This window comes from Monodelphis domestica, chromosome 1, assembly GCF_027887165.1.
Source record: "Monodelphis domestica isolate mMonDom1 chromosome 1, mMonDom1.pri, whole genome shotgun sequence".
Classification (NCBI taxonomy): Eukaryota; Metazoa; Chordata; class Mammalia; order Didelphimorphia; family Didelphidae; genus Monodelphis; species Monodelphis domestica.
The window spans coordinates 673,767,120-673,790,664 of record NC_077227.1 but is presented as its reverse complement, the minus strand read 5'-3'; positions in this window follow the sequence as shown (position 1 = coordinate 673,790,664).

The window sequence follows — 23,545 nt, the reverse complement described above, 5'->3', positions numbered from 1 at the left end:
GTTGTTCAGTCTTATCTGACTCTATGTGACCCCAAGGACATTGTCCATGAGGTTTTCTTGGCAAACATATTAGAGTGGTTCTCCAGAGTGTTCCCTTTTTATAAATGAGGAACTAAATTAAAGAGAGTTTATGTGACTTTCCCAAGGTCACACAGCTATTAAATGTCTCAGGTCAGAAATAAAATTGAATCTTTCTGACTCCTGGCAGGGTGCTCTATCTACTATACCATCTAGCTTCCCTGGGGATAAGAACAACACAGGGCTCTTGTGAGGATCAATTTAGATAATATCTATAAAGCCTTTACTAAAAACCTGAAAGCACTTCATAAATGTTAGCCATTGTTATCACCTCATCCAACTCTCTCATTTTGCTGATGAGGAAACTTGAAGCACAGACTGGTTCAGAGACTCGAGTAACAAATAAAAGGTAATAAATAGCTAATGTGTGTAGAAGAATTGTGATAGGAAACTAGGTCTCAGAATCCAAGCACAGGGCTCTTTCCATTGTACCAGCTAGCTCAGGATGTCCAAGATTGGAAAGCGATTAGAGATGATGATGCACAAGAGAAAGAGTATAACCTGGATACTTATTCCTCCCTATTTTCCCCTCCACCAACTCACCCAAGTGGTGAACCCGTATGTGAAAGATAAAAACTGTAAGAATCTCTTTGTATATTTATACCAGGAGCATCTGGGCTCCTTCTTGCTTTTAGGGTTGGCCAGAAAGTGGTTGAGTATACAGTTGTACCAGAAAGAGCATGAAGGTACCACCTGCTTTCCCTGGAACCTTGAATGGTTTTGTAGGAGTGATACAGAGCTTATAGAAAGAGCCCTGGAGAACTGGTGTTCCCCATTGAATTCCTGACTCAGTAAAGTCACAATTAAACCCTGATTTCTTCAATTGGTTTCATAGTGTCGGGTTCATGGTTTCTATGACTCTTCTAAGGTGCCTAATGTTGCCTCTGTTTCTTGTTGCAAAAGCTATCCCTCCTGTTTCTGGAAAATGTAACTGAATTGTTACTGTTTTCTTGAAAATATATAAATGTATACAGCCATAGATATATTCATGATGCAGGCTTTTGTAGATTGAAGTTGTATATTTGGCAGCCAGGTGGAGTGGTGGATAGGAAGCCTAGATGAAAGATGAGAAGATCTAAGCTCAAATCCTGCCTCAGTCACATCAGCGACAGGCAAATTGCTTAACCTCTGAGCCTCAGTTTCCTCACCTGTGAAATGGGGATAATAATAGCCGCTATCTCACAGGGTTGCCATGAGTAACAAATGAGATACTATATGAGAAGAGTTTTGCAAACCTTAAAATGCTATACAAAAGTTAGATTTGAATATTAGTACTGGTAGTGGTAGTAGTAGTAGTGGTGGTGGTAGTGGTAGAAATGGTAGTAGTGGTAGTAAGGGTAGTAATAGTAATATGGGGCAGCTAGGTGACCAAGTGGTTAGAGTGGTAGCCCTGAAGTCAAGGAGATACATCTTCCTGAGTTCAAATTAGGCCTCAGATACTTACTAGCTGGGTGACCCTGGACAAGTCACCTAACCCTGTTTGCCTCACTTTCTTCATCTGTCAAAATGAACTGGAGAAGGAAATTTCAAACCATTCTAGTATCTTTGCCAAGAAAACCCCAAATAGGGTTATGAAGAAGCAGACACAAATGAGACAACTGAACAGAAGTACTAGTGGCAATAGAGGAGTGGGTTGGTTCCCCTTAGTCTCTAAGTCCCACTCCATATCCTATAATTTTTTTCCCTCTTCCCTTCTAGTTAGCATCTAAATGTAAAACCCAGGAGAGAAAACATTATATTACTTTGATCTTCTGAGAACAGTCCAAGGCCAATTAGAATGCAGAACTTCTACAGATAATTTATGCTCTTATTAACTACCTACATAGTTGTATTTTTGAGCCCTTACCTTCTTTGTTTGAATCAATACTGTGTAATGGTTCCCACGCAGAAGAGCAAAAAGGGTTAGGCAAGGGGAGGGGGGTAAGGAACTTGCTCAGGGTCTCACAAATAATGAGTGTCTGAGGTCACATTTGAACCCAGAACCTCAAGTTTTTAGGCCTGGCTCTCAATAAACTGAGTCACCTAGCTGCCCTTACCTATATAGTTTTAATTGATTACTATTTTCTTTTGCATTAATCCAAAAAAAATCATCTAAGATCTTCCTATCTTTCCCCAAACATTATTACTTCATGGCTGTGTCTATCTAAGCCCAAATAGCATCCCAGGGGTGTTAGAACTGGGCCCTTGAGACTCAGTTGTTAAATTTTCAATGTGAACATTTAGTTCTCAGAAACCAGCAAATACTACACACCAGTGCTTCGTTTGTTGTTTGGTTGATTTTGTCTAGGCTTAAGAAAATAGTAGAGAAAATTCTAATGAAGATTAAATTTAAAAAAGTGTTTCTTACAGATATTTCTTTTCCTATAGAACCATTTAGTAAACATTTACTAATACATGCATGCCCTTAATCTATAAGATCGTATATAAAATTTCTATAAAGGAGGGAGCAATTAATTCTGACACATCTCAGAGATGGGATGTTTTCTATACAAAAGAGAAAGCTGGGAAACCATCTTTGAGTAGAGCTTTCACATCATCATCTCACTCTAAAATGGACCTAGATTTAGAGGATTGTAAAAAGTTGAAAGTACAATGGCCTGCTTCATTGTCATCATATTCATAATTTGAAGTACAATGCATCCCTACCTTACATACTTCATCAGCTAATAAGAAACTTGTTTATGTCATAAATGCTATAAAACTTTGTACACATTTAAGTTATGAATCTTTTTAAAAAGTGTTATACTTGTAAACCGAGGCAACTCCCCCAAAATTACCTATTCAATTGACTGCAAAAAAAAAAAAGACCTCTGACAGGAGTTCTCAACATTTTTTGTTTTGTCCACCTCTTTGGCTGTCTGATGAAGTTTATGGACTAAATACATAAAATAAAGCACAGGATATTACAAAGTAAACAAATGATAGTAAAATATAATTATTAAAATATTTTATATTGTGTAAATATAAAATATATATAATAATTATATATATATAGTGTATAATAAAATAAAATATACCAGACCCCAGGGTTAAGAACTTTCACAAATAAGTCTCTTTTTAATTAATTAATTCATTAAACATTTATTAAATGCCTACTATATACTAGTTATTGTGCTAAGCATCTTTTAGATGTATATATTTTGTGTTTCCTTTTCCCTGTCTTTAGTGTAGATCATAACTGCTCACTTAGTAATTGATCCTAAACATAGGATATCAATTGGGTCATTTTGGGTGAAATTGTTCAAAGATCTTATTTTAAAATTTTTCCAAATGATCCAGAGAGCCTTCATCCCAGCGGCTGTGGTCAGTGACTAATTTGGTCTACTCGATTCCATTTCCATTATGCCATGTTAATTTCAAAGTTGATAATTTAACAATTCTTGGGAATGAACTATGAGGTATCTAAGATGATTTTATCTCTGACATTCTACCAGCCTACGAATTCTTCCAAAACTACTATAAGGGGGAAAAATATTAAATATACTTGAACTGGTTGTCATCTTTCAAGGATATGTGAATAAAAAATGTTTCCAGGCTGCATTATAAGTAGGATCTTTATAAGTTTGAGTCGTTGATTAGTGGTGACTCAGAATAGAAGCTAACAAAAGCAAAGTTTTAATTGATCCATTTGGAATCAATACTATTTGGAATACATTTGGAAACAATACAAAGACAATCATTTACATAGATTGTCCCCAAAGTCTCAATGTAGTTTTAAGCTATTAAAGCTTATGTAACATGAAGCATCAATGATCACATCTGTTATTATCCCAAATAGAAAAAGCTTTAGTAGTTTAAAACGGCACTAAGATTTTTGGATCACACTGTATATCACTTTAAAACTGTAAAGTGCTTTATGTCAGTTGTCTTTTTGAGCCTTTAAACTTATAAAGTAGGTCTTAGAGTTATTATTATCCCAATTTTACTGATTAGGAAAGTAAGGATAAGGGGAAAATGGACTTACCTATAGTCACACAACTAGTATCAGTGACAAAGTGTGATCCTAGGGCTTTCTGACCCCAAATCCCTTATCAACTCTACCTCACTGCTCTGAGTAATGAAACAAACTTGTTGGCTTGACTGGACTCTTAAAGATTTATAACCTACATTTTTAGCATAAGGGACCTATTTCTAAAATTTTATTGACCCAGTTCAAAATAAAAACATATAAGTAGTGAAATGTTCCCTGGACCCAATAAACTTACCAGGCTGATGGAAGCTGTGAAAGTAGCCTGTACATTCAATGTATTTAAGACTGATTCATCTCAAAGTGGATTTTGTTCTCTCGATAATTCACAGATGGTTTGCATAAAAATTACAGTGGTTGCAAACATCCTGATGAAGCCAATTTAAACCACTCACTCATTTTTCTTCATTATATGCATGGATCTGTGTGTGTGTGTGTGTGTGTGTGTGTGTGTGTGTGTGTGTGTGTATCTTTGCAGTGGAATGCAATGAGAAGACTCAGTGCTGACCCCTTTGAGAACAAAGTTATGGACCCAGGGCCCTGTGTGTCATGGTTTTGGCTATAAAAGTTGTCCCACCATTAGTGGAGCCGAGTCTTTAATTATAACCCAAATTTATGGCTTGGCTCACAGAGGAAAGTTATATTTCTAAACCTAGAAAATATTCTTGTAATTAAAGACTCAACACTCTTAATGAAGGAACAGCTTTTATGGATGTTTACATAGTAGGATCCATACTTGGCCTGAAAGAGCATTTTCTTAAAAAAAAAAAACAGAGATAGGAAAGAAGGCCAAAAACCAAAATAAATCCCCAAATCCATACTTGCCCCAAACAAATAAAACAGCTCCCAGCCTTAACCCTCCAAAAAGACCAAGAAGGATACTCTGTGAGAGAGTTGAACAACATAGACAGTAGACCAAAAGTAAAACTTTATCCTCACTGAGAATTCACATTTCTAGGTATTAAGAACCTTATATTAGAACATAAACTTCCATACCTACTTCTAAACAAAGTGGTGATGGACGTAGGGTTCAGACTAAGATAAATATGTTTTTGCCTGAATATGATATTTATTACAAGGGTTTTCTATTCTTCTTTTGGATGGAAAGAGGTGGGAGAGAAAAAAGTAGATTTTTTTAATTGGAAAAATCAAATACACAAAAAGAAAGTAAATTCATTGAGAGTAAAAATTGTTTCATTCTTTGTATTTATATAATCCTACTATAATCCTAAACCTATTTTGGTTTTTGGCCTTCTTTCCTATCTCTGTTTTTTTTTTTTTAAGAAAATGCTCTTTCAGGCCAAGTATGGATCCTACTATGTAAATGTATCGACTATGTATCGACTTTGTGACCCTGGATCAACTTAATTTCAGACAACCTATGTCCCTCATTTGTAAAAATGGGGATAATAATCACATCAATTTCCTAGAGTTGTTATGAGAATCAAATGAGATATTGGCATACTGCAATTCTTAAGGCACAGTACAAATGCTATTGTTATTATTTGTAGTGCTTCGCATGTTGTCTGGCATATAATGGGCACTTAATAAGCACTTGTTGAATGATATAAAATGATAAATAACTAACAATGTCGCAGAAGTACTTAAGGGGCACATAAGAGTGTAAAAGAATACTTTTTTGGAGGTAGCTGGGTGGCTCAGTGGATAGAGAGGCAGACCTAAAGACAAGAAGTCCTAGGTTCAAATCTAGCCTCAGATACATCCTAGCTGGGTGGCCTAGCCCTTAACACTCTTTTGCCTTAGAACCAATATGAGAAAAAAAAAGATCCAAAGAACCAATATACAGTATTGATTATAAAACAGAAGATAAAGGTTGAAAGAGAGAGAGAGAGAGAGAGAGAGAGAGAGAGAGAGAGAGAGAGAGAGAGAGAGAGAGAAAGAGAATACCATGCCCTATCTGCCCAAGATCATAGCTTTATCTCCTTCCGCTGATATATGATATTTTTTATTCCACCAGGTTCTGGCTCAGAGCCAATTACAAGATCACAAATCTACTAAGATGTGAGGGAAATGGGGAGTGGCTACTCAATCATGTTCTCCAAGGGGATAGCATGTAAGTAAAAGTCTCCTCACATTTGAGGAATCTACACTTACTATCTGTATGAACATGCACAAGTCACTTAAATGCTATTTGCCTCAGTTTTCTCATCTGCAAATTTAGTTGGAGAAGGAAATGTTAAACCATTCCAGTATCTTTGCCAAGAAAACCCCAAATGGGGTCGTGAAGATTGTAATGATTGAACAACAAAAAGCAAATTGAATGAAATTCCCTCAGAAGTAGTGAGTCCCTTAATAATGGAGACATCTAAGGAAAATCTGGAAAATGACATGTTGAGTATTTTGAAGAGTTCCTTATTCATGTATGGATTGGAGAAGATTGATTTTAAATTTCTTTCCTTTGAACTCTAATATTCTAATATTTCTCTCTCTCTTTCCTGATATTAATCATGCTTAGCCCCATGCCCCACATACTTTGCTAAAAGTGAAAAAAGGGTGCATTTGGATTAAAGGTGAATCAATCAAGCAATTAATCATCAAGTACTTATCAAGTAGACACTATGATAAGTGGTGGTCAATCCAAGAACTATGATAAGCCGTAAATTCACAACCTTGATAGCCATGTCTGTCTAAGAAAGTCAATGAAGCATTCTGTAAAATCCTCTTAACCATCTAGCATCTCCATGTATTCCTCTTAAAAGATAGATTTAAAGGTCTCACTTTTCATATTTAGTCTCTCACCTCTCAGGAAGTATACAGAATTCTAAATCATTGGTCCACTATAAGCATAGTTGATCATTGCAATGACCAGAGTTCTTTCAAAATTGTTTACAACGCTGTTTTAACTGTTCTTCTGGGTTTTCTGACTTCACTCTGCATCAGTTCAAAATTCAAAAACTACCCACTCCCCCAACTCTTTCCATGTAAAGACTTCTAGTAGTGCTCCCCAGTTATGTGAGAAAATAAAGTTCCCACCTCCTCTTTCTTCCCCCTTTGTTCCTTAGTATATACCCCTCCCTTTTCCTTTCTTCCTTTCAGATCATCACAACATAATAAAAATCACTCCCAGGCTTTCCATCTTATTTGACCCTCTTTTTGACCTCTGCTGATATTATAGTTAGGAGACTATTCAGGCATCCCCTCCATCTATTAGAAATCAAGCATCTCATTCTTATGAAGTCTTTTCTGGTTGCTAGCTTGTATTTATTTTTTTCCTGTTTCTTTTTATTTTCATGATTGCATCTCAAAGTTTCTTCTCAGTTCTTGCCTTTTCATCAGAAATTCCATTAAAGATTCATTTTTCCCAATAGGATTATATTTAACTTTGCTTGGTAAGTTATTCTCAGAAGTAAGCCTGTATCTTTTGCCTTTTGGAATATCACATTTCAGGTTCTTCACTTTGTAGGCATCTTAAAGCCAAAATGCCCCAAACTGAACTTAATATTTTTCCCTTCAAACCCTCCCTTTTTCCTAACTTTTTACTCGAGAGTACTACCTTCTTCTCAACCACCCCAACTCACAACTTAAATGCCATCCTTGATTCTTTACTGTCTCTCACCTCCCATTATTCCCATATCTAATCATTTTCCATGTGTTGCCTATACAGCATTCACAATATGTCTCATTCACTTTCCCGTTACTGCTGTGGACCTGTCACCACCATTGTGCAGGCTTTTATCACCTATTATAATAACTTGCTGATTGGCATCCCTGACTTAATTTCGCCTCATTCTAATTTATCCTCCACTCAGCTATCAAATGGTCACCCTGACACCCTTCCCCCCCAAAGGTTTAATCATGTCACTTCTCTATTTAATAAACATTAAAAAATCCTCTTTTGGGCTTTTAAAACTCTTTATAAGCCTCTAAGAGATATACACAATTTTCTTTTATGGTTTCTTGAAATATGATGCCTAGGCTCTCTTTATTTATTTTGGTCATGACTTTAAGATGGCCCAATGAATCTCTCAATATGTTTTCTTTTCCTTTTTTTTTAAGCCAATACCTTCTGTTTTGGGATTGTTACTGTATATTGGTTCCAAGGCAGAAGAGTGGTAAGGTTAGGCAATGGGGGTTAAATAACTTTATTAAATTAAATAACTTAAAGTCACATAGCTAGGAAGCTTCTGGGATTAGATTTGAAGGTCTGGCTCTTACACCACCAAGCCACCCAGATGACCTCTCAATCTATTTTCTAGATCAGTTATTTTAACAATGAGATACTTTTCATTTTATTCCATTTTTTCAGTTTTGACTTTGTTTTAATATTTCTTGTTGACTAATATAGTCATTAATGGCTATTTGATCCATTCTAATTCTCAGAGTATCTGTTATCTGAATAAGATATTGAAGTGCTAAGCTATTAATTCTGTTTCCCAATCTTTTTTCCTAGCTCTCACTTCATTTATAGTATCATAAAAAAACCTCTAATCTTTTGTATCATTTCTTTTAAGAGTTTTAATTTATCTTGAGGTCAAGCTGTCTTTCCCTTTGAGATGTTACATAGAGGCACAGTATTTTGCAATTATTTTCCTTTTCTAGATTTGTGTCTTGGGCATCCCTGGCCTCATAATATAATACTTTGCCTTTTATTGTTGTCAGTAATTCTTCCAGTTATCTGCTCTGGGCAATCTAGCATTGCTGAAAGCCTTAGGGTATGAGTCTATGTTTCAGGGCTGTCTCAGTGACCCACTTCAATCCTCTTCTGCCTTGGGAAGAGGGAACAATTGTGTCCACTTTTCCCCTGTTGAATTTCCTATTTATCTTACATATAGCTTATTAATATAGATTTGCTTACTTGTTGTCCCCCACTTTGACTATGAGGTCTTTGAGGGTAGGGATTGTCTTCAGTCTTTCTTTGTATCCTCACAATGCTTAGCAAAGTGCCTGGCACATAGTAGGCATTTTATATATGTTAATTGACTAATCAATGCTAATTGACAATTTGCTCTGAATGAACTCACACTCAGAGTTCATAGTGTTGATACTGCCTATACTCCAACCCTCACTGCTGGTCTGGACTAGAGCTGAATCATCATCAGCCCCCTCTGGATAATCCTTCAGAAGTGACCTAGCTTAGATTCTGGGTACTAAGTCTATGATCCTGGTCCTACCCTTATTCTACAATTCCTGCTCTTGTCACTTGCTTAGAGGCTGAATTTGTGATCTTGGACTAGAAAGTTGATCCTCCATAGTTTCCCCTTTGATTTCCCAATCACAGCTCAGTCCAACATTCTTCTAAGGTCCTCACTAGAGAAGTTGTGGGGGGCTACATTGCTTCCTTTTGCTCCACTGACTTGGCTGGTCTCCATCTCTTTTTCATAGTCATAAGTCATAGTAATATTAACTTTTTGCTCAAAAGTTCGACCTCTTCTTGGCATGCTGTGAATATTCAACTGACATTTTATCTAGCAAAATTTTTATAGCACAATTCCGTGTTTTTCTGGGCACAGAGCACAGGGATAGATGGTCTTGTTGCCTTCTACATTCAACCAAAAAAAGGTAATGATGGGTACACAAGGAATTTAGTGTCTACCCAAACACATACACACATACACACAGAAGAATACAATTAATTACAAACTACTTGGAGAGGTGCTATTTGGTATTGTTGCAATGTAATGCTCAGTGCATAAGAGACAGGCAGAGAATCTTCAGAGCTATCAGGGGAAAAGTTCCAAACAGTTGGGGAGATAGTTTATTGGACTTGGGAGTCAGCAGCTGAAAGGGAAGGATATCTGAGTTTCTGTGGACATCTTTGGATCATCCTACAAGCAGTTCTCTGAAGCAGGAGTGGAGAGGAGGTTTTGAATACCCTTAGGTGAACTAAGAGGCAATATTGGGAGCTCCAGTCATTCTCTGGACCACCTAGGACTCCTCATCTGGACTCCAGCCTCTCCTTGCCAAAAGACTCTATATATAAAGATCTCTGCACTTTCTGTTGGACTGGCCCTTAGAAGTTTATTGTAGTTAACATAGGATTATTAGATAGTGGCTTAAAATAGGGCTTAAGCTGTCAGATTTCCCTCTCCCTCATTCCTATCCTCTCTGAAAAATAAAATCAAAATATTTATGTTAGTCCCTATGTGTTTTCCATCCTAAACCCCTCCAAATTAATATTGGTATTTCAGTGTGATTTTTGTCACTCAGCCTGAATGAAGATATCATAGATTATCTTGTAGAGTTAAAATAGCCTAGAAATAAGCACATAAACTAACAAGTAATAATGGACAGGGAGCTTGGTGGCTCAGTGGACAGAGCCTGGCCTGGATATGGGAGGTCCTAGGTTCAGATCTGGTCTCAAATACTTCCTAGCTATGTGACCCTGGGTAAGTCACTTAACACCAATTGCCTAGCCTTTGCTGATAGGACCTCATATTGGGTATAAGACAGAAGGCAAGTGTTTTTTCTTTTTAAAGATAATGGAGAACATTTGATACAATTCCACTATATTTTATGTTCAGTTAAAAAATATTTATTAAGCATCTAATAAAGGTAGATAGATGGCACAATAGATAGAATGCTGGGCTTGGAGTCAAGAAAACTCATCCTCCTTTGTTAAAATCTGGCCTCAGACCTAACTAGCTAGGTGAAGTTAGTGATTTGGTGAAGACAGCGAAGACAGTGACCTGGTCAAGTCACTTAACCTTGTTTGCCTCAGTTTTCCCATCTGTAAAATAATCTAGAGAAGGAAATGGCTAACCATTCCAGGGTCTTTGCTAAGAAAACCCCAAATTGAGTCACCATGAGTTGGACAAGACTGAAAATGACTGAATAATAACAACAAAGCACCTATTATGTACCAAACCCTGTAACAAGTTCTGATCACATAAATATAAAAGTGAGATAGTCCCTGCTTTCATGGAGTTTAAATTGTAATGTGGGAAATAGCACAGAGTCAAGGAAGAGAAATTTAGTCTGGGGAGCCACAGGAGTAGTAAGTCTTTCAATAGGGCAATTTATTGAGATGTCCTTTTCAGAAGCAATAGAGATATTATTTTGATTACTGAGCTTAAAATAAAACTATAAGAAGAATAAGAAGAAATAAGAAAGTAGGAAGTAGGGGTGGAAAGCAGCTAGAGGTTTGAGGTTTGGGCAGGTGGCAGAAAGGAATATGATGCATGATCTGGTTTGGGACTAATCAAATATAGTGGATTTGGTAAGTTTCCAATCATTCACCCATCAAGATAGTTGAGCCCTTAGGTGGATGATCCAAAACTGAGTGGATTGGTTTCCTTGAGCTCCCAGCAGGTGGCACCCCTTGCCATGCTTCCCAAAGTTTCCCTACAACTCCCAGAAGGGCATATTGATCATTACTCTAGCTTTCTTCTGTCTATTCTGTGCCAAGCTGCTTCTGGGCAGTGATGTCCTGCTTGGCTGCAGTTCTCAACATCACTCTCTATAGATGACATTGCTAGCACTTTTGCTATAGAAGGTATCTTCTTCAGTAGAGAAGTCCATTCCTCTTGTAGAGATAAACTATTTCATAAATTCACTCTTTTGGATTAACTGTGAATCAAATTGAATGACTCCTGGGCTCATGCAAGAATTTCCTATAAGTCAAGATCAAATCTCATCCCTCTTTTCTTCCAGCTGTTCTCAACATGGTTAGAGAGAGAGGATGTCTCTGTCCTGTGTCTCTATGGGGACAAAAAATGATTTTACAGTTTGAAGCCCTCAAGTTCATAGATTTAAAACTGGAAAAGATTTTACACACGAGAAGCCTAGAAATGTTAAATAACTTACCCAAGGTTAACCATTTCATAAGTGGCCAAGGTAAGATTAGAATCCAGGTCATTTGATTCCAAATCCAATTCTCTTTTTATATACTGTCTCCCTCCTCCTAGCTTCAGGATACTGTATTATCCCTGCTCCAACTCTTCAGCAGTTCTTATGGGTTTTCTGTTGTAGCTTATCAAAGGATATCAGTTGACCCTCAATTACTCCATGAGTTTTAGGCATTATTGATGGAGTTATTGGAATCTTATCAGTGCCCATGGAATCAATGATCATCTCAATGCAAATAATTCCAATAATCTGGTTTCTCTTCAGATTTAATAAGTAAATGCAAATAATTCCCAGATTTATTTCTCTAGTCCTAACCTCTCTGCTGACCTTCTGTCTTGAGTTTTCTAACTGTCTATTAGGCATCTCAAACTGGATGCCCTTTAGAACATCTTAAACCCAGCATGCCCCAAACTGAATTTATTAAGTCTCCCCCTCAAACCCTTCCATTGGGGGCACAACCATCTTCCCAGTTACTTGGACTCATAATCTAGGTATCTTCCTTAACGTCTCACTCTCTCTCACCCTTCATAACCAATCAGTTGCCAAATGCTGCCTATTCCATCTTCACATCTCTCATATATGTCCCTTCTCTCCTCTAACACTGCTAACACCATGATTTAGGCCCTCATTACTTTATGCCTGGACTATCACAGGAATCTGTTGTTTGGGTTCCTTGCTTATGAGTTTCTCCCTATTCTAATTCATCTTCCACTCAGCTATCAAACTAATCTTCCTAACTCTGACCATTTCATCCTCCATTCAGTCAATCCATTTAGCTCCCTATTGCCTTTAAGATGGAGTACAAAATCCTCTATTTGGCTTATAAATCCCCCCCCCCCCAGCCTGCCATCTTCTAACTTTTCCATTTTCTTACACTTTATAACATCCTCCACATACTCTTATCCAATGGCACTGGTCTCTTTGGTTCCTTGAACAAAACTCTTCCTTTCCAGACTGTTTTCACTGGCTATCCTCTATGCCTGGAATGCTCTCCCTCCTCATCTCTCCATCCTGGGTTCCCAGACTTCCTTCAAATCTCAGCTGAAGTCCTACCTTCTACCAGAAGCATTTCTCAATTGCCCTTAATACTAATGCCTTCATTCTGCAGGTTATCTCTAATTTATTTTGTTTCTATCTTGTTTGTGTATAGTTGTTTGCAGGTAGTCTCCCCCATTAGACTAGGAACTCCTGGTGAGCAGGGACTATCTTTTTTCTCTTTTTGCATCCTCTGCACTTCACACCATGTCTGGCATAAAGGAGGAACTTAATAAATGTTAATTAACTTCACTAAAACCAAAAGCAGTCTCATTTATATCTCAGTGGAGGGATGAACATGGAAAATCAAACATTCCCCTGGCATTACTGCAGGCCTGAAAGAAAAAAAAGAAATAGTCTATACCATCTTGCTTCCTCAAGGTGGAACTCAAGCAACATAGCAATCCAGTATTAGTGGCTAAAGAAATCCTTTTTTTTTAAATAATCTTTTTATCTTCTGTTTTTCCATCTTTGTGGGATTCTGTTGGTGGGGAAACTATAGAGAGTAGGCACTAAATATGTGTAAAATGTAATGAGTGGAATTGAATGGAAAGAAAGTTCCCAAACATGGGATAATAGGCTCTAGAGATTAAGATTAAGATCTGAGGCTAGTCACTTGTTGGGACACAGATTTAGTACTCAGAGCCATGACTGACTGTCTGCCAGAGCTCAGTCCTCTAACATGAGTTGCCACAGCAGAGGAGTTTAAGACCTACCTGAAGAGTAACTTGACGATAAGGACATCAGTGGGGAAAGACTTTGATGCTAATTTGAAGTTGTCTTCAACTTGAAGTTGAAGTAGGGGATCCTCCTACATTCTCTGTCCACAGCTAGAACAAAGCCCACAGATAGGGTTAATGAGGCATATATGACTGGAAGCCAAAAGTGTTAGTGGGAGGTTATATATACTAAATTCAAGAAAAATCTGAATGGCATAAAAAAAAGGAAAGGCTGCTATTTTTATTAATTCTTTGCATAGCAAAAAAGTCTGAGATGTCTATAAAGCAAAAAAAGTGAGCTCAGCCTCCAGAAAAAAATCACCACAAATTCCAAATCAGTGAAGTCTGAATTAATGAGGCTTTATTATAATTAGTAATCTTCATTTATCCTAAGTACATGATTGACCTTAAGGATTTTCCATACATCACTTGAAAAATGGTAATCAGTGTGATAGATTCTTACACTCTGGGTTCTTTAAATAGTATTCAAGCTAGAAATGAAACTTTTAAGAATTCTTTTAATAACTACATGTCCAAAATTATTATTGAAGTGTTCTTACTCTTGGGGAAACAGGCCAGTCTATATTATGTAAGTGGTGCCTTATACTTGTAATATTTATTGGGAAGGGAAATGGGGGGATTGGAAAATTAGGATAAAGTGAGTTTTTTGTATGGGGGTATGGAGGAGTTGAAGGGAGAGAGGGAATATTGCTCGATGAAGCAAAGGAGAGAGATGCTCCCTGCTGAGAGGAAGCAGCAGGGGTCCGATAAGGACTGTTTGTCCTGGAATGACTGAACTGAAGTTCAGCTCCCTCTATGACCAGAAAAGATAGTCCATTCATCTGACTGTGAATTCAACTAATATAAAGTTTAATAACCAGTTGGGATTGGAGTTTTTTCCTCAGCTTCAGAGTTGAGGCCAGGTCCAGGGGCTGGCGGAGGGTTCTCCCACTCCTATCTACTCTATATCAGTCCTGCTTAGTCAAATTCAGAATCTTAGCATTAGACAGAAAGCAAACAAGAACAGTTCTGACCTTCAGAAGTAATTGGGCCTGAATCTTCAGGCTGAACCTAGAAGAGCATGCCACTCCAGACTGGGCTTAATGAGCTCCTCTCTCCACCCACACCAGGAAGCAAATACCCCCCACCAGGAAAGAAGTGCTAGTCACAAGACCCAACTGCCACTCCCAGTTGCCCCTTCCCCCACAAACTGTCAGACTTGTTTCCTTTCCACAATCATCCCCCTTTTTTGTTGTGACCTTCTCAAGGTCACTTATTTATATGATAGTTACCAATTTACTAAATCTACTCTAAGGATTCTTTGCAAGAAAGTTTGGGTAAGGGTAGTTATGGATTTTACAATAAATTCAGTACAATAAATTTTGAACAAAACTATTACAAGAAATTTGAATCTTAGTGCTAATACTACTTATTCTACATTAACTAAAACTAATACATTATTTATAGACATTTCTTACATATAATACGACAATACACATTGTTCCACATCATGATGTCAGTCAAATAGAAAGACCTAATGATCTTTCTATTTGCCTAAGACCTTATGGAACTAACTATATACATATTTACATTTTGCATAAATACAATTCCAGACACATAAACAAAGTCTCTCAATATGTCAGTTTGTGATTTTGTGTTTTGTGTCTAATAGTGTTGTGTTGAATTAATACTTATTAAGTTTCTTCAGATTTCCACTTCTCGTGTTGACTGATGGATCTCTTCTTTCTTCCATGTTATGTAATGATGCATGCTATTTCCCTAATATGTGAAATTACTTTTGTTTTATTATTTCAACATACTCAGTCTTACACATAAGTCTCATTTTTGATCTGTCCTCTTCTTATATAAACAAATTTACAAAGTTCAAAATCTTAGCTATTCATTTCAGCTTTTTTTTTTTGTTTCATTTCTCTAGAAGCTATTAAACAAATTTACAAAGTTCAAAGTCTTAGCTGTCCATTTCAGCTTTTCCTCTTTGTTTCTTGTCTCTAGCATCTTTTCTTGATGCTTTTCCTCTGGGCTGGTTTAAAATCTTTTCCTCTGGGATGTTTTTCCACTGGGTTGCTTTACCTCTGGGTTGCTTTTCCTCTGAGCTGGAAAGTTGTCTAGAACATTATATGTCTCTATTATTTCTTTGTGTTGTATTTTTATGTTAATCAGTTTTTGTTTTCATTTCTCAGCACTATCTGCTGTCTAATTATCTTCTATGTCTGTTACAGGGTTGCTGAATTTTTTTCTGGTTTTATGTGGGAACAATGGAACCATGAGTCTTTCCCTGCAACTTTTTAAAAAATAATATTTTATTTGATCATTTCCAAGCATTATTCATTAGAGACAAAGATCATTTTCTTTTCCTCCCCCCCCCCCCCATAGCCGATGCATGATTCCACTGGGTATCACATGTGTTCTTGATTCTAACCCATTGCCATGTTGTTAGTATTTGCATCAGAGTGTTTGTTTAGAGTCTCTCCTCAGACATGTCCCCTCAACTGCTGTAGTCAAGCAGTTGCTTTTCCTCAGTGTTTCCACTCCCACAGTTTGTCCTCTGCTTGTGGATAGTGTTTTTCTCCTAGATCCCTGCAGATCGTTCAGGGACATTACACCACCACTAATGGAGAAGTCCATTACGTTCGATTATACCACACTGTGTCAGTCTCTGTTTGTTCCAGTCTCTATGGAATTCCTCCACCTTATTATTCCTTTTAGCACAATAGTATTCCATCACCAACATATACCACAATTTGTTCAGCCATTCCCCAATTGATGGGTATCCCCTCATTTTCCAATTTTTGGCCACCACAAAGAACGTAGCTATGAATATTCTTGTATGAGTCTTTTTCCTTATTATCTCTTTGGGGTACAAACACAGCAGTGCTATGACTGGATCAAAGGTCAGACATTCTTTTATCACCCTTTGGGATAGTTCCAAATTGCCCTCCAGAATGGTTGGATCAGTTCACAACTCCACCAGTAATGAATTAATGTCTCTACTTTGCCACATTCCCTTCAGCATTCATTACTTTCCTTTGCTGTCATGTTAGCCAATCTGCTAGGTGTGAGGTGATACCTCAGAGTTGTTTTGATTTGTATCTCTCTGATTATAAGAGATTTAGAACACTTTTTCATGTGCTTATTGATAGTTTTGATTTCTTTATCTGAAAACTGCCTATTCATGTCCCTTGCCCATTTATCAATTGGAGAATGGCTTGATTTTTTGTACAATTGATTTAGCTCTTTATAAATTTGAGTAATTAAACCTTTGTCAGAGGTTTTTATGAAGATTTTTTTCCCAATTTGTTGCTTCCCTTCTGATTTTAGTTATATTGGTTTTGTTTGTACAAAAGCTTTTTAATTTGATGTAGTCGAAATTATTTATTTTACATTTTGTGACCCTTTCTATGTCTTGCTTGGTTTTAAAGTCTTTCCCTTCCCAAAGGTCTGACAACTATACTATTCTGTGTTTGCCTAATTTACTTATAGTTTCCTTCTTTATGTTCAAGTCATTCACCCATTTTGAATTTATCTTGGTGTAGGGTGTGAGGTGTTGATCCAGTCCTAATCTCTACCACACTGTCTTCCAATTTTCCCAGCAGTTTTTATTGAATAGTGGATTTTGAATTTATCTTGGTGTAGGGTGTGAGGTGTTGATCCAGTCCTAATCTCTCCCACACTGTCTTCCAATTTTCCCAGCAGTTTTTATTGAATAGTGGATTTTTGTCCCAAAAGCTGAGATCTTTGGGTTTATCGTATACTGTCTTGCTGAGGTCACTTGCCCCAAGTCTATTCCACTGATCCTCCTTTCTGTCTCTTAGCCAGTACCAAATTGTTTTGATGACTGCTGCTTTGTAATATAGTTTGAGATCTGGGACTGCAAGGCCCCCTTCTTTTGTATTTTTTTTTCATTATTTCCCTGGATATCCTTGATCCTTTGTTCTTCCAAATAAACTTTGTTATGGTTTTTTCTAAATCAGTAAAGAAAAATTTTGGAAGTTCAATGGGTATGGCACTAAATAGATAAATAAGTTTGGGTAGGATGTTCATTTTTATTATATTGGCTCTTCCTATCCATGAGCAGTTAATGTTTTTCCAATTGTTCAAGTCTAGTTTTAGTTGTGTAGAGAGTGTTTTGTAGTTGTGTTCATGTAGTTCCTGTGTTTGTCTTGGGAGATAGATTCCTAGGTATTTTATTTTGTCTAAAGTGATTTTGAATGGAATTTCTCTTTCTAGTTTTTGCTGCTGAGCTGTGTTGGAGATATATAGAAATGCTGATGACTTATGCTGGTTTATTTTGTATCCTGCAACTTTGCTAAAGGTGTTGATTATTTCAATTAGCTTTTTGTTTGAATCTCTAGGATTCTTTAAGTAGATCATCATGTCATCTGCAAAGAGTGATAACTTGGTCTCCTCCTTGCCTATTTTGATGCCTTCAATTTCTTTTTCTTCTCTAATTGCTACTGCTAGTGTTTCTAGTAAAATGTCAAATAGTAGAGGTGACAATGGGCATCCTAGTTTCACTCCTGATCTTATTGGGAATGCATCTAGTTTATCCCCATTGCAGATGATATTAGCTGATGGTTTTAGATATATACTGTTTATTATTTTTAGGATCGACCCTTCTATTCCTATGCTTTCTAGTGTTTTTAATAGGAATGGGTGTTGTATTTTATCAAAGGCTTTTTCTGCATCTATTGAGATAATCATGTGATTTTTGTTGGTTTGCTTGTTGATATGGTCAATTATGTGGATGTTTTTCCTAATATTGAACCAGCCCTGCATCCCTGGTATAAATCCTACTTGATCATGGTGGATGACCCTTCTGATCACTTGCTGGAGTCTTTTTGCTAGTATCCTATTTAAGATTTTTGCATCTATATTCACTAGGGAGATTGGTCTATAATTTTCTTTCTCTGTTTTTGACCTGCCTGGTTTTGGAATCAGTACCATGTTTGTGTCATAAAAGGAGTTTGGTAGAATCCCTCTTTGCTTATTATGTCAAATAGTTTGTATAGTATTGGGATTAACTGTTCTCTGAATGTTTGATAGAATTCACTTGTGAATCTGTCAGGCCCTGGGGAGTTTTTCTTAGGGAGTTCTTTGATGGCCAGTTGGATTTCATTTTCTGATATGGGATTATTTAAGAATTCTATTTCTTCTTCTGTTAGTCTAGGCAGTTTGTATTTTTGTATATATTCATTCATATTACCTAGATTGGTGTATTTATTGCCATATAATTGGGCAAAGTAATTTTTAATGATTGCCTTGATTTCCTCTTCATTGGGGGTGATGTCCCCCTTTTCATCTTTGATGCTGTTAATTTGCTTTTCTTCTTTCCTTTTTTTAATTAGATTGACCAGTACTTTGTCTATTTCGTTTGTTTTTCAAAGTACCAGCTTCTTGTCTTATTTATTAAATCAATAGTTCTATCACTTTTGATTTTATTAATTTCTCCATTAATTTTTAGGATTTCTAGTTTGCTTTTCTTCTGGGGGGGGGTTAATTTGATTGCTTTCAAGTTTTTTATTTGCATTTCTAATTCATTGATCTCTGCTCTCCCTAGTTTGTTAATAAATGCACTCAGGGATATGAATTTACCTCTGATTACCACTTTGGCTGCATCCCAAAAGGTTTGAAAGGATGTCTCGCCATTGTCATTTTCCTTGATGAAATTATTAATTGTTTCTATGATTTCTTCTCTAACTAAACGATTTTGGAGTATCATATTGTTTAATTTCCAATTAATTTTTATTTGCTTTTACATGTACCATTACTGATCATTATTTTTATTGCCTTGTGATCTGAAAAGGCTGCATTTATTATTTCTGCTTTTCTGCATTTGTATGCCATGTTTCTGTGACCTAGTGTATGGTCAATCTTTATGAATGTGCCATGTGGTGCTGATAAGAAGGTGTATTCCTTTTTGTCCCTGTTTATTTTTCTCCATATGTCTATTAATTCTAATTTTTCCAAGATTCCATTCACTTCTTTTACTTCTTTCTTATTTATTTTTTTATTTGATTCATCTAAATTTGATAATGGTTGGTTCAAATCTCCCACTAATATTGTTTTACTGCCTATTTCTTCCTTCAATTCTCCTAGTTTCTCTATTAGAAATTTGGGTGCTATATTATTTGGTGCATACATGTTGATTAGTGATATTTCCTCATTATCTAAAGTCCCTTTTAACAAAATATAATTACCTCCCCTATCCCTTTTAATCAAGTCTATTTTTGCTTTGACTTTATCAGATATCATGATTGCAACTCCTGCCTTCTTTCTGTCAGTTGAGGCCCAGAAGGTCTTACTCCATCCTTTAATTCTGACCTTGTGGGTGTCTACCCGCCTCATGTGTGTTTCTTGAAGACAACATATGGTAGGGTTTTGGATTCTAATGCATTCTGCTATTCATCTACATTTTATGGGTGAGTTCATCCCATTCACGTTCAAAGTTATGATTGTCACTTGTTGACTCCCTGGCATTTTGATATCCTTCCCTAATTCTAACCTTTCTTCTTTAGCTATAACCTTTTAAGCAATTGAATTACTTAAAATCAGTCCCCCTTGTCCCCTCCCTTGATATGTTTCCCTTTCTAGCCCCTCCCTTTTTGTTCCTTCCCCTCCCCCCTCTTCTTCCCTCCCTTTTTTGTGGTCCCTCCTCCCTACCCCCCTTGGTTTTCCCTTCTCCCTACCCTTGTTGGGTAAGATAGAATTCAAGATCCCAATGGATCTGGATGTTCTTCCCTCTCAGAGTTGATTTTCCTGAGAGTAAGGTTTAAGTAAAAACTCTCTTCCTCTCCTCGTTATAGGAGTTTTCTTCCCCTCCCTTTCCCGTGTGAATCTTTGTGGGAGAAAGATTATTCTATTTGGTTTTTCTTTACCCCCTATTTACACATTATGTTTTCCCCACATGTTAATATACATAGATTGATATAAATGTAGTCCTTATAGAAGAGAGTTTGGGTAAAAGAAAAAGGTAACATTTTTCTTCTTTTCCCTTTCCTTCATATTTACCTTTTCAGGTATTCCATGCTCTTTGTTTTTCGATATCAAACTTTCCACAGAGCTCTGGTCTTTTCTTTGCAAAAACTTGGAAATCTTCTATTTTGTTGAATGCCCATACTTTCCCTTGGAAGTATATAGTCAGTTTTGATGGATAGCTGATTCTTGGTTGAAGGCCCAGCTCTCTTGCCTTTCTGAAAATCATGTTCCATGCCTTATGGTCATTCAGAGTGGCACTTGAAAGGTCTTGTGTGACCCTGATTGGCATTCCTATATATCTAAATTGTCTTTTTCTGGCTTCTTGTTAGATTTTTTCTTTTGCTTGAAAGCTTTGGAATTTGGCAATTACATTCCTGGGAGTTGTCTTTTGGGTATTTATTGTAGAGGTTGTTCTGTGAACTCTTTCAGTGCCTGTATTGCCCCCTTGTTCTAGGATCTCTGGGCAATTTTCTTTGATTATATCTTGTATTATGATGTCTAGTTTGCTGTTTATTTCTGGCTTTTCTGGTAGTCCAATTTTCTTAAATTGTCTCTTCTCCCTCTATTTTCCAAGTCTATGACCTTGTCAGTGAGATATTTTATGTTCACTTCTAATTTCTTGGTCATTTGGCTTTGCTTTATTAATTCTTGCTCTTTTACATGTTTGTTGTCTTCCAGTTGCCTGATTCTAGCCTTTAAATCCTGGTTTTCCTTATCAGTTTGGTCAAACCGGTTTTTTAGATGCATGACTTATTTTTGCATTATTTTCCACTTTTCTTCCCAGAAGGCTTCCATCTTTTTGATCATTTCTGATTCAAATTCTTCATGAGTTTGTGGAGAGTTTCTATTTCTTTTGGAAGGTTTCAGAGCATTTGCTTGTGTTTCCCCTTCTATCTCCTCTGCATTTTGTATTTTTGTTCCATAAAATGTGTCCAAAGTCGCCCCCTTTTTCTTGTTTTTCTTTGCGTTTTGAGGCTTTTCTGTGCTGTTTTCCATCTCTATCTGAGTGGGGAGGACTAGCTCTTCTTATCTCTGTCTGGTGTTCAGAGGCTTTAGCCCCAGGCAAATTGTCCGTTCTATGCAGCTGTTGTTCTGTCTTCCCGGGGAAGCCTGGGGTTTGGTGTGTTACTGCTCTCAGTTCCCTCCCGATGCTTCTTCATTGCCTTACTTCTATTCTCTGAGCCTGGCATGGCACTGTCTGCAAGGTATCTCAGTACCTTTACCGGCCAGAAGAGGGCCAGAAGAGCCTGCACTCTGAGGGGGGAGGGGCCGTGGCTTTCCGGAGCTCCGAGGGCTCCTGATAGGATTAACTTCAGCTGGGTTGGACTGAGTATGCCCTGACACAGGGACCTTCCATGAGACTCAGATGGAAGGATCGAGCCAGGGGGCTACAGGCCCCCCCTCCCCATCTCTCTCTGTTTACCTGCTCTCTGTGTTGGGTGCCCCTGAGTCTGGCTTAGGTTGTGGCCTTCAGGATAGCAGGCCCTGAGGTCCTTTTGCGGGCTCTGAGGTTTCCGCTGCTGCCTCGGACTCAGGGCTCTGGGTTGGGGGGGGGATGGGTCCTGGGACCTTCCCTCTGCCTACCCCTTAGATCCAAGTAATCTAGGGTTCTGCCTTTTGGGGGCCGTACCTTTTGATCCAGGTCCAAGAGGAGGGTTTCCGGGATCTATTCTGTTGTTCATTTTGAATTTTGGTGCCCTAGGAGCATACAGTTTAAGATTGCTAAGGAAGGGTTTCTGGAGATCTGAACTTTAACTTTCTCTAAGCCGCCATCTTGACCACAAGTCACTCCCTGCAACTTTTATAGCTGTTGGGGTAGTAAGCAATACTTCATGTGGTCCAGTCCATTTCATGTCTGTAGCCACTTTTCTATTGAAAAATTTTTAAGTATATTATGTCTCCTGGTTTGATGTTGTGCAAATTGTAATCCAGGGGTACTGTTTGTTGTATCAAGCCCATTTCATGCAACTCTGCTATTCTTGTCTGTAAAGCTTTTATATATTTTGTTAATTGACAGACTAGTTTGTGAGAAGTTGTACGTCAGAGAAAGGAAGATGTGATAGGATCATTACGTTGTTTGCTGCTTCTTCTCTTTGTTTTGGATCAGGTATATGATTTTGTTATACTGAAAATTTAGTGTCTTTATCCACTTCCTCATACTTTTCACAAAGTTCTTTGTAATTCTTGACTTCCAATGCTGCCAACATTTCTTCTAATGAGATTGTGTAGTTTATTTCCTTAACTAACTCTTCTGACTGGATCATTTGTTCTTGATTTGAGTTGCTAATGAAATCATCTGTCTCCCTCTCTTGTAAAGCTTTGTGATCTTGATCATAAGGTTTGATATATTCATAAGGTTCTTGGTCTTCTTCATTTTCTGAATCAAACATTATTGAACAAAATTATTATTGAAGTGTTCTTACTCTTAGGGAAACAGGCTAGTCTATATTATGTAAGTGGTGCCTTATACTCTATCATTGTACCTAAGGTATTTGAATTGTTAGTACTACCAATTTGTAATTTTATGTATGCGACAAAAGGAAGAAGCTATCTTTGAGCAGTGGATAGAGTACTGGATTAGGAATCAGGAAGGTGTGAGTTTGAATCCTGACTCAGACACTGACTGTGATTTTAGACTCAGTCATCCAATCTCCCTTAGCTTTATTTTTGTCATTTGTAAATGGTGTATAAAGATAGGGTAACAACAAAGAGAATGTTGAGTTTCCAGAAAACATAGACTTGTAAATTACATTATTTCAAGGATGACACAACAGGAAGACTCTTTTTTATTTTTTGGAAACCCTAACTTCCATCTTAGAATCAATACTGTGAATTGGTTCCAAGGCAGAACTATAAAGGTTAGGCAATTGGGGTTAAGTGACTTGTATAGGATCATCCAGCTGGTTGTATCTGAGGTCAGATTTGAATCCAGGACCTCCCATCT